Source organism: Ornithorhynchus anatinus, chromosome 14, assembly GCF_004115215.2.
Source record: "Ornithorhynchus anatinus isolate Pmale09 chromosome 14, mOrnAna1.pri.v4, whole genome shotgun sequence".
Lineage (NCBI taxonomy): Eukaryota > Metazoa > Chordata > Mammalia > Monotremata > Ornithorhynchidae > Ornithorhynchus > Ornithorhynchus anatinus.
The window spans coordinates 33,670,358-33,687,478 of NC_041741.1; positions in this window are offsets into that span (position 1 = coordinate 33,670,358).

Consider the following 17,121-nt stretch of genomic DNA (forward strand, 5'->3'; position numbering starts at 1 on the left):
AGCTTTCAATTTCCATTCCTTCTTCCTGGGATTTCAGTGTGCTTCTTCGTCCTTGCGGACGCCTGTGCCAGCCCTCCCCTCCACAGCAAAGGGCGAAGGGGAGAGAGGGAATTCAAACTTGAGGCTTGAGATGTGAGGGATCCCCACAGTTAGAGCGTGGGAGGCAGAGGAGAAGCCTGAAAAGAGACCGAGAATTAGAGGTCAAAGAGATTAATCGATCAATGGTATTTACTGAGCACTTACGACGTGCAGAGCACTGTTCTAAGTGCTGGGGATAGGAGGAGAACCAGGAGAGGAAGGTGTCGGGGTCAGTCTTCGATTCCTACCGCAGGAAACAAAGTGCTTGTGCTTCCGAGGATGTAAGAAACGTTGGAGAATACAGGACGAGGAGTACTGGGATAAATCGGCCGTGATCGATGCAAATTTTGTAGGTTGAATAGCGTTTTTGTCAGTCTAATGATTTTTAAAACATTTGGCAAGGCAGGTTGATTACATATTTTCAATCAGAGTTAATTACCTATTTGAAATAATTTAAAAGTTTTTTTAAAAGTCTGCTGCTCTTTGTCCTTCTGATTTGAAGAACTGCATTGATGCCAACCAAAGTGTATTAGAAAGGAAAAATAGCTTCATCTTAGATCTATTATTCTGTCTTGCAGCCTGAGTCCCAATCTGACAGTCAAGATATGAATCACCATACATATTAGCTTAACGTGAAACATAAAAGGAAATAGAAATGGAATTTTATTAGACTATCACTCAAACATCTAAAGGCAAGATCTGTAGGTGCTCTCCAATAACTTTAAGTGTGCAATACACACCTGAAGTTTAAATATTTGCCTACCCTTAAACGTGTGCAATAAAGTACAAGGTAATTCTCATTTTCCTCATTTTCTCCTCCTCCCGCTCTCTTTTGTGTCACTCTTGCACTTGGATCTGGACCCTTTAAACACTTGATATTCACCCACCCTCAGCCCCAGGGCACTTACGTACAAAGCCATAATTTATTTTAATATCTTCGCCCCCTTAGACATTAAGTTCCTTGTGGGTAGAGAAATGAGACTACCAACTCTGTTGCATTGTACTCTCCCAAGCGCTTAGTACAGTGTTCCGCACATAGTACGTGCTTATAAATAGCACTGAGCAGGGCCCTCCAGTTGAAAAGCCCGGTTTCCGTCACCCCAGCGGGCAGAATCCAGGCGAAGGGGAAGCAGTGTGGCCTAGTGGCAAGAGTCCGGGCCCAGGAGTGGTCGTGCCCTTTTCTTTATGCTCGTTAAGTGTTTACAATGTGCCGGGCACTGTATTGAGCGCTAGGGTAGACATAGCTAACCAGGTTGGACACAATCCCTGCCCCACATGGGCTCACACTCTTACTCCCCATTTTACAGATGAGGTAACGGAGGCACAGAGGAGCTAAGTGACTCGCCCGAGGTCACACAGCAGACAACCTGGGATTAGAACCCAGGTCCTCTGACTCCCAGACACATGCTCTTTCTTCTAGACTACGCTGCTTCGATAATCTGAGATAAAGTAGCAAACGATATTAGATGCATCCTTAGTTTCTCCGTGTCATAGGGTGGTTGTAACTTGGGGTAAGTTATCAAACAATAACATCTTTATCTTTGATGATATTTATCGGGGGGTGGGGAGGGTGGGGAAAGGGAGGCCATCGGGGTGTGTCTGTTCTCGTACCCTCTACCTACCCATTCTGGGCTGAAGAAAACCAAGGGTATCACTGTAACATAAAAGTAAAGATCAACTAGGTCTAGACATTTAGGAAAGAAGGGAAGTTCGAAAGCAATCGCCGTGCCCGCGTCGGACAATTTTGTTCTTTAAAAATTATTTTTGAGCCGAAAATCTATTTGTGACCCAAGCGGCATGGAGAAAGGCTAATGCCGGGTCCCAGCCTAATTAACGGGGATCGGTTCCTCCAGGCAAAGCAAACATTCCGAGTTACATTCCACCAGACCCACTTCCAGGTCTCCCCTGGCAACTTCGGCTTCAGTTGATCCATCTGGTGGAGAGGAAACATTTCAGGCTTTTCTTCTCTGCCAGCCCTGCTTGGCCTTAGGAATGTCCCCGGAGACCGGACGAGAAGGCGGGTGATGGGGGCCGGAGGAGAAGTGCAGGACCGCCAAAGCTATCAGTCCGGTGGCCTCTTAGGCCAATTGGTAGCCAATCTGAACCCAAACTTCCCTGCCTGACCCACCCCAACCTAACACGTGTGTTTCTCTCCCCGCTGAAATGCTAAAAAGCAGTGCATCCCAGTAGTGGGTAAAAAGCAGGCTTCGGAGTCAGAAGGACCTGGGTTCTAATCCCGGCTCTTCCATTCATTCATTCATTCAACAGTATTTATTGAGCGCTTACTATGTGCAGAGCACTGTACTAAGCGCTTGGAATGTACAGTTCGGCAAACACTTCCACTTGTCTGCTGTGTGACCTCGGACATATCATTTAGCTTCTCTGTGTCTCAGTGACCTCATCTGTAAAATGGGGATTGAGACCGTAAACCCTATGCGGGATCGGGACTGTAAAACCTGATTAGCTTGTATCTTCCCCAGCGTTTAGTACAGTGCCTGGCACATAGTATGTGCATAACAAATACCATTAAAAAAGGCAACAAAAAGGACCAGGAGCAATTTCTCCCTTGGTTGGTTGGAGATTGGATCAGAAACCAGTAACGCTTTAAGACACAGGTTTAATTCTTTGAAATTTTTCAGTCTGCCATTAGACTTGCCCTGAAAGAACATGGCTACTATTTCAGATATGTAACTGAATTCAATAAACCACCGATGTCCACTTCCCTTCTGCCAAGGCGACTGTATTGGACAAGCACATTTCATTTTTGACCTTAAACCTTTTAATTAACTAGTCATTATTTAAATATTTTTGCTTAGCTAATTTAAATAGCTTCAAATTCTGATAATAATAATAATTGTGGTATTTAAGCACTTATTATGTGCCAGGCACCGTACTAAGGGCCGGGGTAGATACAAGCAAATCGGGTTGGACGCAGTCCCTGTCCGACACAGGGCTCACAGTCTTAGTTCCCATTGTACAGATGAGGAAGCTGAGGCACAGAGAAGTGAAGTGACTTGCCCAGGGTCACACAACAGACAAGTGGCGGTGCTAGGATTAGAGCCCAGGTCCTTCTGACTCCCAGGCCCATGTTCTTTCCACGGGGCCAGGCTGCTTCTCCTTTCTGTATTGTAAGGATGCATGTGGTGGAAGCCTACAGTTTGTTTTAAAAACAAAACAATAAACAAAATAAAAACCTCTATTTTCAAAGAGAAGAAATGGATTACTGAGAAATAAAAAGCTTTGATGTAAATTCTTGTTTTGTGCAAGATGGAGTTTTTAAAAATCAATGAGCTGTGCACTGATAGAGCATTAGCCTTATCTGATCAAGGAAAAATCTGGCCAACACAGATCGGTTAAATCGTGTTGAAAAACAGAATGAAAGATAGAAAAGGTTAGGATGCATAGAGTTATAGACCAATTTAATGATGTTGCACTAAATGCATTGGACTACATTACATGAGTGAATAATTTGGGTTAGTCCAGAGTGTAATTTAGCCATCACAGCCCACACTGTATTTTGCAAACCACATTTGAAACGACTGAGTCAGTCCACATTTGTGGTTAAAGACAATGACTTTGGGACTAACTGTGCAAATAAGATGAAAATAATAATTGAATGAAAATGGTATTATGGTTGCAGCCCAAGGGGTAGCAAATCCTTCATAAGTTTGTCAGACATTTTGCAGTTTTTTTCTCTGGAATCTATATTACCTCTCCCAAAAAATGCATAACTTCCAAAGCAACATGGTCTTTGATTTGCTCTCAAGGACCTAAGATCCAAAATATCCCAAGTTCAATGGCATGGAGAGTTAGATGCACACATTTTCCACATCGTAGATGAAAAATGGGATCCGGAAGACTGGAGTTTCTAAAAGATAGCTCGATGTGTAACAAAACACAAAAATCAAATATGAAATTTCAAACCAAGTAACAACCCCCTGGCAAAGAGACTCAATATCTAAACAATGATAGTACCAGGACACTAAACACTGTTTTGGGGGGAATTGGGAGGTGGACCGTAAAATCAGTTTCTCTCCAACCTCCAATCAATCGGTGGTATTTATCAAACGCTGACTGCGTGCGGAGCACTGTACTAATCGCTTGGGAGCGTACAATACAACAAAGACCCATCGCTGCTCTCAGTGCTCACTATGAATCAACTGAGCTGCTGGAATCAGGAACCCCATACACTTGTTATTTCCTTGTATTTTGGTACTATATTTTCTTTTAAATTGTGAGTTCCCCGACCGCTTTTGATTTGCGATTTCATTCGTATCTTTATTTCAGTACAATTTAGGAATACTGAAGATGTACTTTTCTCCAAGAAAATTCCATTTGAATTGGCACATTTCATCCAATGTAATCCGGTTGCAGAAACTACTTTGGCTTTCAATTTAGAATGTATAACTGCCCTTGGGAATTGAAGATGCCTTGTCTGCTGGTGAAACATTTATCAGTGTGTGCAAGCGGGGCTGCTAAAGTCTGTGTTTGACCAGAACTCCCTGCCAATTCAGGCATGTGTACAAATTTTCTCTTTTTGTGCAGTTGGATTGGTTACCCCCAAATTCCTGGAATTATTTCCATTTTTCCCTCCTGGTGGCACCGTCTCCTTGAAGCCTCTGTTCTAAGAGTCAGATTGCTCTGTTTCCTGAGGCTGCTGCCCTACTGCCCACCACTTGGCGTGAGGTTTTATTTCATTGTATTTGCAAAACGTTTCTTCTGTCCCTCTTTGTGGTTACCCTGCTTAAACAGCTCACTTTAGAGCAGGTGTATGGAAATGGTGCAGTTTTTCATTCTCGGCACACGCACCACCCAGCGAAGGTGTGATGTAACAAGTATTGCTTTGATCAATTAATCAATTATTTTTATTGCACTTTTACTGTGCGCAGAGCACTGCACGAAGCACGTGACTTTTGGTTTGGGGTTTTTTTTCTTTTTATGGCATTTTTTTAGCCTTACTCTTCTGGTGGGATTAGTCACTTCTGGTTTTTTGTTAGCTTGACAGCCATTTGACTTACGGCACATTAATGGCCTTGGAATGGCTCCGGTGACTTTGAAGTTGGATATGGCATCTGATCCACATCCCACAGCCATAAAGAAGCGTGTACACAACAATTGCTCTATGGACTTTCAGTTTGGTATTACTCTCTAACAACTTCCAGAAGACACCCTAGCCTTCTTGATTCAGTTTAAGGATAATAACAGTGACCTCTTTTGAGCTCTTACTACGTACCAAACCCGGGGATAGATTCGGTACAGTCAGATACAGCCCCTGTCTACTTGGGCCTCACAGTTTAAGGGGAAGGGAGAATAGGTGCTTAATTCCCATTTGACAAATGAGAAAACTGGGGCACTGAGAAGTTAAGTGACTGACTCAAGGTCACACAGCAGATGACATGATTAGAACCCAGATCCCCTGACTCCCAGGCTCATGCTCTTTTCACTGGGCCACACATCAATCGATCTCACTCATTAGCATCCACTTCATGGCACAAAGACATAATAATAATAATGTTGGTATTTGTTACCAACATAGGGCTTGCTATGTGCAGAGCACTGTTCTAAGCGCTGGGGAAGATACAGGGTAATCAAGTTGTCCCACCTGAGGCTCACAGTCTTAATCCCCATTTTACAGATGAGGTAACTGAGGCACAGAAAAGTCAAGTGACTTGCCCACAGTCACACAGCTGACAAGTGGCAGAGCCGGAATTCGAATCCATGACCTCTGACTCCCAAGCCCGGGCTCTTTCCACTGAGCCACGCTGCTTCTCTAAGCCTTGATTTCTTTCTATTTCACCTGCTGAGTAGATCAAGTTTAAGTAACCTCCTGTTTCTAGCGTATTCACATATACAAATAGGATAGTGAATACTTCTCATTATCTATGCAGTTTAGTAATACAGCTCATCTCCTACCTGCTTATTTAAGAGAGAAATCATAGTTTGAAAATAACAAGGATTATGGCTCTAATAATGTTGGTGTTAAGCGCTTACTATGTGCAGAGCACTGTTCTAAGCACTGGGGGAGAGACAGGGTCATCAGGTGGTCCCACGTGGGGCTCACAGTTTTAATCCCCATTTGACAGATGAGGTAACTGAGGCACCGAGAAGTGAAGTGATTTGCTCAAAGTCACACAGCTGGCAAGTGGCAGAGCTGGGATTCACCTTTGGCAAGGGCTATGAGAGCAAACCAGGTAGGCGCCCTTTCCACCTGGCAGTCAACTTTCTTCTAGAGAAGCCCCAGACCCACTCGGCACATGATTTAATAGTACAGAAGGTCACATACCCTGGCCAAAACCATAGGGCTTAAAAGGGAAAGGCATCTGGGAAATATCCCTCACCGACAAGAGGAGAGGACGTGACTTCTTTTTCTCTAGGTGAGGCCTATGGAGGTAGTATAGTCACGTGCTAAAAAAAAGCATGGGAATAGAGAGACTGGGATTCTAGCCCCTGTTCTGCCATTAGCCTGCTGTGTGACCTTGACCAAATCACTTTGCCAATTTGTGCCTCAATTTCCCCTGAGGTGAAATGAGAAGAAGATATCTGCTCTCCCTAGGTTGAAGATTGTGAGCTCTGGGTGGGACTAAGACTGGGTCAGATCAGGTTATCTTGCATCTTCCCAATGGTTAGCATTAAAAAGTGCTTAATAAATACCATATTAACTAACTTTGATCAGCTTTCCCCTATTATTCTTCACTGGAATGAAGGAACATTCATCTAGGCACCACGCCAAGGTATTTATTACTATTTTCAATGCCACTACTGTACTTAAGACTTTCTACTTGTAAAAACCAGCTTTAGCCCTGTTCCCAAGAAAATATAAATATCACATTCTTAGAGAAGCATCGTAACTTTAAATACTCAGGCTGGGCTCAAGATTGCCAGACTCACAGATATTTCTAATGCCTGGGGAAATAAAATATCCTATCTTATCATAGTTTGGACTGCAAAAGCCAGTCATTCATTCATTCAGTTGTATTTGTTGAGCACTTACTGTGTGCAGAGCACTGTACTAAGCCCTTAGAAAGTACAATTCAGCAATAAAGAGAGACAATCCCTGCCCAAAGGAACTTGCTGTGGGCAGGGAACATGTCTACCAACACTTGTCTTGTACTCTCCCAAGGGCTTAGTACAATACTCGGCACGCAATAAGCGCTTAGTAAATGCCACCGATGCTGATGATAACCGATTGCTAAATCAGTCAGTTCTGTAGATTGTGAAATTAGGTGGACTGTAAGATTGTTGTGGGCAGGGAATGTGTCCTTTTTATTATACTCTCCCAAGCACCTAGTACGGTGCTCTGCAAACAGTCAGTGCTCAATAAATATGACCAATTGATTGATTGACAAGTATATTATCCGCATCAGGGAGGAGATACCCATGAGACGTCATAAATAGAGAATAACCAAACTCTCGAGTTACACCTTTTCAAGTAGAGGGAAAAAAAGTATTATTATCTGTGGACTTCAACTGAACCATAAAAACTCTGTTTCCAACCACCAGGACCAACTTGTAACTCCATCACCTAATATCTCAACCAAACTTCCAACTAGTAGAATGATCAGTGAACATATCAATTAATCAGGGGTATTTATTGAACTCCGACTGGGGGTAAAGCCCTTTGAAAGTGTTTGGGGGAATGCAGCGGAGTTAGAAGACGCATCCCTGTCTTTCAGGAATTTACAGTCTAATCAATTTATAACCTAATGTGGGAGTCCTGACCATCGGGTCAGCCTTCAAATGCCCATTACCACCACCGCTAAAGGCCCCCATTCCTTTTACAGCCCCAGGATTCTGAAGGTCAGTCAGTCAATCATATTTACTGAGCGCTTACTATCTTAGCTTACTAGAGAAGCAGCATGGCTTAGTGGAAAGAGCCCGGGCTTGGGAGTCAGAGGTCATGGGTTCAGCTGTGTGACCATGGGCAAGTCACTTAACTTCTCTGGGCCTCAGTTCCCTCATCTGTAAAATGGGAATGAAGACTGTGAGCCCTACTTGGGACCACCTGATGACCTTGTATCTACCCCATCGCTTAGAACGGTGCTTGGCACATACTAAGCGCTTAACAAATGCCGACATTATTATTTTTATTATGTGCAGAGCACTGTACTGAACACGTGGGAGAGTACTGTATTATTAATATTGTAATACTTTAATATTAATACTGTAATATTGTTATATTACAGACACATTCCCTGCCCATATCAAGCTTACAGTCTAGATGTATGTTTAGATGAATACAAATCTACACGAGAAGCAGTGTGGCCTGGTGAAAAGAGCAGGGGCCTGGGAGTCAGCAGACCTGGGTTCTAATTGTGACCACCACTTACCTGCTATGTGACCTTGGGCAACTGATTTAACTTTTCGGGGCCTCAGTTCCCTCCCTCATCTTCAAAATTGGGATTCGATACTCATTCTCCCTCCTAATTAAATTGTGAGCCCCATGTGGGATCTGCTTATCTTATATCTACCTCAGCGCTCAGTACAGTGGTTGGCACATGGTAAGCAGCTAACGAATATCACAATTATCATTATTATCATTACATCTTTTAACTTCATCCTCTCACCTACATTATAATCACACATCTCCTAACTGTCTTTGGGATTTCCCCATCTGGTTAGTGCACTGGCAACTTAAATTCATTATATCGAAAACTCAAGTCTTCCCTTCCAATCTTTCGTCTTCCCAACTTCATCACAACTGTTGACAAAGTCACCCCCTTCCCTGTTGCAGGTGTCAACACTTTTGGTGTCATTTATGGACTCTTCTCATTTCCTTCCGCAGTCTTATTCCTATATCCTGCTGATTCTACCTCTATAATATTTCATGGATTTTATCCACCCTTTCTAGTCAGTCAGTCAGTCAATAATATTTATTGAGCACTTACTCTATGCAGAGCACTGAATTAAACACTTAGGAGAGTACAGTATAGCAGTATAACGAACATATTCCCTGCCCACAATGAGCTTGCGGTCTAGAGGGGGAGACACACATAAATAGAAATAAATTACAGATAAGTACATAAATTCTGTGGGGCTGGGAGGGGAAGAATTAAAGGGAGCAAGTCAGGGTGATGCAGAAGGGAGTGGAAGAAAAGGAAAAAAGGATTTAGTCAGGGAAAGCCTTTTGGAGGAGATGTGCCTTCAAATAAGGCTTCGAAGTAGGGGAGAGTAACTGTCTTCGGATATGAGGAGGGAGGGCGTTTCAGGCCGGAGAAGGGCTTGAGAGCTTCCAAAAGTTAAAAGGGGAAGAGGTGAGTACCCATGAGAAGTTGAGGCTGATTCTGAGGGGGGGTCCACAATGTTTGACCCCCCATATTCCACTCTCCCCCCTCCCCCCACAATTACCAGTTCCTGCTCCACTTGGAGTGTCCCTTGCTGGAGAATTGAAATCAAAGGAAAAAAAATTGGGGGGGGGGGGGGGGGAGAGGAAGGCAAAAAAAATACAAAAAATGTAAACGACGACAAATTGGGAAAATGGAGATAAAACAATGAACGGGTTCCTAAAATTCATGTCATCAGATAAATAATGATTAGCACTAGATTCCACTGACAGAGAAGCAGCGTGGCTCAGTGGCAAGAGACCAGGCTTGGGAGTCAGAGCTCATGGGTTCGAATCCCGGCTCTGCCTCTTGTCAGCTGTGTGACTGTGGGCAAGTCACTTCACTTCTCTGTGCCTCAATTACCTCATCTGTGACCCTGTATCTACCCCAGCGCTTAGAACAGTGCTCTGCACATAGGAAGCGCTTAACAAATACCAACATTATTATTATTATATATATGCAGTTGTAGGAGAAAGCAAGCTCCTTGTGTACTCAGTGATTAACGTATAAAAGCAATGACCTACAGAGGGTGCCAGACCTCTTTTAAAAGACATTTATTTTACTTCAGCCCTAGGAAGATTCTGCACTAGAAAGAAACAGGTAACTGTCAGCCTCTTCACTCTGGAAACCAAAACAATCCTCTTTTAAAATACATTTATTTTACTTCAGCCCTAGGAAGATTCTGCACTGGAAAGAAACAGGTAACTGTCAGTCTCTTCACACTGGGAACCAAAACAATCCTCTTTTAAAAAACATTTATTTTACTTCAGCCCTAGGAAGATTCTGCACTGGAAAGAAACAGGTAACTGTCAGTCTCTTCACACTGGGAACCAAAACAATCCTCTTTTAAAAAACATTTATTTTACTTCAGCCCTAGGAAGATTCTGCACTGGAAAGAAACAGGTAACTGTCAGTCTCTTCACACTGGGGAACCAAAACAATCCTCTTTTAAAAAACATTTATTTTACTTCAGCCCTAGGAGATTCTGCACTGGAAAGAAACAGGTAACTGTCAGTCTCTTCACACTGGGAACCAAAACAATCCTCTTTTAAAAAACATTTATTTTACTTCAGCCCTAGGAAGATTCTGCACTGGAAAGAAACAGGTAACTGTCAGTCTCTTCACTCTGGGCACCAAAACTATCGCAATTGAAATGTCTAAGATTTGAAAGAGTTGGGATGGATTTAATGGTGCCCAGATTAAAAGAAACATTAAACAAAGTAGAAATGTGCATCATGAAACGATATTTAAAAAAAGAAAAAGAATGACAGTCTCAGAAGGAGATCTAGAAGATTTTGCGGGACCGAATCTGACAAGATCACATTGGGAAAGGTATCATTTGAAACCCCTACGGGTAGTAATTAAAACAATGATGTACATTCAGAGTATTTTTCTGAATGGTGTACAACTCTACATATCATTTAGAAAACTGACCTTTTAGCTCATTCAATCAATGGTGTTATTCGAGCGCCTGCTGGGTAGAGGGTTCCGGGGAATACAAACAGAGATGGGAAAACACAGCTCTTGCCCTTAAGGAGCTTCCACGCTAATGAAAAAGGTGGGCACAAAATAATTTATAATAAGAGGGACAAGAAAATGTAAAGCTGGATATGTGGATATGCGTAGACTTTATAAGCTAGATTGTAGGGCTAAACCAGTCTCTAGACGGCAAGCTTGTTCTGGGCAGGGAACGTGTCTGCTAATTCCGTTGCACTGTATTCTCCTAAATGCTTAGTGCAGTGCTCTGCACATAGTAAATGCTCAATAAATGCCACTGATTAATAAGTTCAAAATAGTAAATATGTAAATCAATAGGTACAGTACTACAGTTGGAAGAATATGCAGTGATGGGTCAGTCAGCCAATCGTATTTATTGAGCACTTCCTGTGTGCAGAGCACTGCGCTAAGCGTTTGGGAGAGTACAATATAACAGACACGTCCTCTGTCCACAACAAGCTTACAGTCTAGAAGGGGGAACAGACATTATATCTTTGAGGAGTTGTGGCGTGCATGGGGGTGACAAGAAGAAACGTCAGCACACGGGAGATTGTGAACTAACTTTCAGTATTCAAATCATATGACAAACTATACTGAAACTATCCATTACTGGCCATCAAAGTGGAGTCCACGGTAAGGGAGGGGCACTCAGAAGGGAAAAAAAACAAAGATGAAGCGGAATGGAGAAGACCTCGCTCCAAGATGAGCTCTTAAGAAAGGACAAGCTACTGAGCTGTCATCTAAAACAGCCTGAAATCGGGGATAGCTGTTAGATCGTTGTGGGCAGCGAATGTTTCTGCCAATTCCGTTGTATCGAACTATTCCAACTAGTAATAATAATAATAATAACTGTGGTATTTGTTAAATGTTTACCATGTGCCAGGCACCGTACTAAGCTCTGGGGTGAATACAGGCAAATCGGGGTAGACACAGTCCCTATCCCACATGGGGCTCATAGTCTTAATCCCCATTTTACAGATGAGGGAATTGAGGCCCAGAGAAGAGAAGTGACTTGCCCAAGGTCACAGAGCAGGAAAGGGACACAGGTCCTTCTGACTCCCAGGCCAGGGGACTCTATCCAGTAGACCACACTGTGTCTGCCCTGCACACAGTAAGCGTTCAATAAATACCAGCGATGATGATAATACCGGTTAAAACAAATGTAAAAAGTAAGATTACATAAAGAATACAGAAAGATCTCAATAACTTCCACTGATTGATGAATGATTCTATGCATAATGATAGTCATATGGAGTTCAATTCGTAGCTCTGATGGATTCATCTCGGTAAAAGATTTTAAAACTGCTTTAGTGTAGTTGATGTTGATTCAAAATAGGCTACTCTGATATGATCTTCAGTACTAGAAAGGAAATTGATAAACAAATATAATACAAAGCAACACTTTATCCTTGTGAAAACCTCATCCTGTCTGAGATTGAAGAGGGATTTCCAATAGGAGAAGAAAATGGAAACTCAGTTTTTTATATAGTTTCTTAGACTTCAAATGAATTTTTACAAATTATTTGCTGCATATGTTATGCTGTTCTAACATTTGCATTCCAGCAGTTACACGTTAACTATTTTTAAATTAAATCATCCATTAATCCATAAAGTTCTGTGAAAGTCCAAGCACTTAGGGCTATGAGATTCTTAAATGAAAATAATTGCTAATAACAGGTCGTGCCCATAAAATTATTTTTAACAACTTTATATAAAAGCTTGAAACCCTGCCCAAAATGAGCTAACATTATAACCTACGGTAATAGTGATTTCATTAGGAAAATCCCAGCCCACAAAGCGTGATCCATGACACTTATGTTTCAAATCACAATGATTAAAAAAGAGTTTTGAAATGTAATAAAGAATGGTTGGATAAAAAGTTAAAAGCAATCCTCTACAATATGTGGGCTATGAAAGGGAGGTTATACAAACTAAGGCACGACTTACACTTTCATCCTAATAATCACCAATTCTCCCCACTCTAGACTCAAGTTCCTTTTGAGCAGGAAACATGTCTACCAAATCTGTCATACAATAATCTCCCAAGCATTTAGTACAGGGCTCTGCACCCACTAAGCACTCTAAAAAAAAAAGATTGATTGATCTATTAAGTGCATATCAATTACTTACTGTATTTATTAAGCAATTACAGTATGCCAGGTACTTGATATAAGATGATCAGATCAGAAGTAACAATCTAAGAAGGAAGGCAAGGTGATTTATCCCCATTTTACAGAGGAAGAAACTAAAGTCCTGGGATATAAAAGGGACTAATACAAGGACACCAAAGCAGAATCAGTGGTATAAGGGGGATGAGAACCCAGATTTCCTGCCTCCTAACCCATGCTTTTTCCATTAGGCCATACTGCCTAAGAGAATTAGGTATATTACTCAAATAAGATTTGAGGGGGGCAAGGGGGCCTGAAATAATATGGATTAGATGGGATCCCTCACCTCTAGTATTTAAATCTTCAAGTCTGATACATAGTTCAAAACACTTTTACCTGTATACACAAATATTTCCTCATTTCCCTTCTCTTGGGACATGAAGGTTCAATCAGTCATTCATTCATTCATTCAATAGTATTTATTGAGCGCTTACTATGTGCAGAGCACTGTACTAAGCGCTTGGAATGAATAAGTCGGCAACAGATAGAGACAGTCCCTGCCGTTTGACAGGCTTACGGTCTAATCGGGGGAGATGGACAGACGAGAACAATGGCAATAAATAGAGTCAAGGGGAAGAACATCTCGTAAAAACAATGGCAACTAAATAGAATCAAGGCGATGTACAATTCATTAACAAAATAAATAGGGTAATGGAAATATATACAGTTGAGCGGACGAGTACAGTGCCGAGGGGATGGGAAGGGAGAGGGGGAGGAGCAGAGGGAAAGGGGGAAAAGAGGGTTTAGCTGCAGAGAGGTGAAGGGGGGGTGGTAGAGGGAGTAGAGGGAGAAGGGGAGCTCAGTCTGGGAAGGCCTCTCGGAGGAGGTGAGTTTTAAATAGGGTTTTGAAGAGGGGAAGAGAATCAGTTTGGCGGAGGTGAGGAGGGAGGGCGTTCCAGGACCGCGGGAGGACGTGGCCCGGGGGTCGACGGCGGGATAGGTGAGACCGAGGGACGATGAGGAGGTGGGAGGCGGAGGAGTGGAGCGTGCGGGGTGGGCGGTAGAAAGAGAGAAGGGAGGAGAGGTAGGAAGGGGCAAGGGGATGTAGAGCCTTGAAGCCTAGAGTGAGGAGTTTGTTTGGAGCGAGAGGTCGATAGGCAACCACTGGAGTTGTTTAAGAAGGGGATGACATGTCCAGATCGTTTCTGCAGGAAGATGAGCCGGGCGGCGAGTGAAGAATAGACCGGAGCGGGGCAAGAGAGGAGGAAGGGAGGTCACGAGAGAAGGCTGACACAGTAGTCTAGCCGGGATATAACGAGAGCTCCGTAGCAGTAAGTAGCATCTTGGGTGGAGAGGAAAGGGCGGGATCTTGGCGATATTGTAAGGTGTGAAACCGGCAGGTCTCCGTAAACTGGATAGGATGTGTGGGTGTAGTGACGAGAGAGACGAGTCAAGGATGACACCGAGATTGAAGCCCGAGAGACGGGAAGGATGGTCGTGTCATCCACGGGTGATAGAGAAGTCTGGGAGAGACCGGTTTGGGAGGAAGATGAGGAGCTCAGTCTTGCTCATGTTGAGTTTTAGGTGGCGGGCCGACATTCAGGGTGGAGACGTCCCGAGGCAGGCAGGAGATGTGAGCCTGAAGGGAGGGGGAGAGGACAGGGGCGGAGATGTAGATCTGCGTGTCATCCAAAGCCGTGAGAGCGAATGAGTTCACCGAGGGAGTGAGTGTAAATGGAGAACAGAAGAGGGCCAAGAACTGACCCTTGAGGAACTCCAACAGTTAAAGGATGGGAGGGGGAGGAGGCTCCAGCGTTAGGAGACGAGAATGACCGGCCAGAGAGGTAAGAGGAGAAACCAGGAGAGGACGGAGTCCGTGAAGCCAAGGTGAGATAAGGTATGAGGAGGAGGGGACGGTCGACAGTGTCAAAGGCAGCAGAGAGGTCAAGGAGGATTAGAATGGAGTAGGAGCCATTGGATTTGGCAAGAAGGAGGTCATGGTGACCTTAGAGAGAGCAGTCTCGGTAGAGTGGAGGGACGGAAGCCAGATCGGAGGGGGTCTAGGAGAGAATGGGAGTTAAGGAATTCTAAGCATCGATTGTAGAACGACTCGTTTTAGGATTTTGGAAAGGAAGGGTAGTAGGGAGATAGGAGCGATAACTGGAGGGGGAAGTGGGGTCAAGAGCGGGTTTTTTTAGGATGGGGGAGACATGGGCATGTTTGAAGGCAGCGGGGAAGGAGCCATTGGAGATTGAGTGGTTAAAAATAGAAGTTAAGGAAGGGAGAAGGGCAGGGGCGATGGTTTTAATAAGGTGAGAGGGAACGGGGTCCGAGGCGCAGGTGGAGGGGGTGGCACTTGCGAGGAGGGAGGAGATCTCCTCTGAGGATACTGCAGGGAAGGATGGGAAAGTAGGGGAGAGGGTCGGTGGGGGGGAGGGGAGAGGCGGAGGGGTGACTTTGGGGAGCTCAGACCTGATTGTGTTGATTTTCGTGAGGAAATAGGTGGCCAGATCACTGGGGGTGAGAGATGGGGGAGGGGGAGGAACAGGGGACCTAAGGAGAGAGTTAAAGGTCCGGAACAATCGGCGGGCGTGACGGGCATGGGTGTCGATGAGGGAGGAGATGAAGTTTCGCCTTGGCGGGGAGAGGGCAGAGTTAAGGCAGGAAAGGATAAATTTGAAGCGTGTGAGGTCGGCTTGGCGCTTGGACTTTCGCCAGCAGCCCTCGGCAGCTCGAGCATAGGAGCGTAGGAGGCGGACGGAGGAGGTGATCCAGGGCTGTGGGTTAGTGGAGCGAGAGCGGCGGAGGGAAAGGGGGGCGAGAGAGTCGAGATGAGTAGAGAGGGTGGAGTTGAGAGCGGAGATCTGATCGTCGAGAGTGGGAAGTGAGGACAGGGCGGCAAGGTGAGGAGAGATGCTATTGGAAAGACGGATGAGATCGAGAGAGCGGAGTCTCTGTGGGGCAGTAGCGGAAGATTTGCAGGGGAGGGAGTGTGAGAGATGAGGCAGGTGAGAAGGTTATGGTCAGAGAGAGGGATTTCAGAGTCGGTGAGGGAGGAGATAGTGCAGCGGTAGGAGATGACGAGATCGAGGGTGTGACCGAGTCGGTGAGTGGGGCCGCGGTAACGGTGGAGGAGGAGGTCGGCAGAGTCGAGGAGGGATAGCGGGCGGGCGGCAGAGGAGTCGTCGCGGTACATCCGTATGGATGTCGCAAGTCTCCGAGGAATCAGAGTGGGCAGAGAGAAGGAGAGAAGGAAGGTGAGAAAGGGGTCCAAGGTGGTCGAAGAAGTCGGAGGTGGGACCGGGAGGGCGGTAGATGACGGCGACGAGTATCTGGAGGGGGTGGTAGAGGCGAACGATAGGGGCTTCGAAGGAGGGGAAGGAGAGGGAGGGGGGAGGAGGGATAGTGCGGAAGCGGCAACGGGGCGAGAGGAGGAAGCCGACGGGTGAGTCTGGGGGAGTGGGAGAAGGAGAGGCCTCCGCCGGAGAGAGCGGTGGCGGAGACCGTGTCTTCGGGAGAGAGCCACGTTTCCGAAAGGGCGAGGAGGAGGAGAGAGCGGGAGAGGAAAAGGTCATGGACGAAAGGTAGTTTACCTGTAATAGAGCGGGGGTTCCAGAGGCCACACTTGAAAGTAGCTGTGGGTGCAAGGGGGAGGGAAGGGCGGGGGAGGGGAGGGTTTGGATGGGAAAGGAGGTGGCGGGGCCCTGGACGGGGAGAGGGGGATGAGGGGTAGCGGTGGGACAAGAGGACTGGATGGGGCGTGGGTGGGGAAGAGAGAAGGGGGAGGGGGTGAGGAGGGGGTTTGGTGGGGGAAGAGGAGGGGGAGGGGGAAGAGGGGTAGTGCTGGTAAAGTGGGGTTCTAGGGCGGGGGGGGGGGAGACAGAGGAGAGAGCGGGAAAGAGCTGAGCGAGAGAGGGGAAGGGGAAGGGGAGGATAGGGAAGGGGCGGGAGGGAAGGAGGGGGGGAGGAGGCCAGAGAGGTGGGTGGCAGCACTGACAACAATAAACAGTAACAAACGAAATCGGTAGTATAGTATGATACAATATAGTAGTGTTAATAAGCGGGCGATGACCAGGGTCGGGGGTAGGCTCGATTAAGGGGTGACCTGATCCAACTCA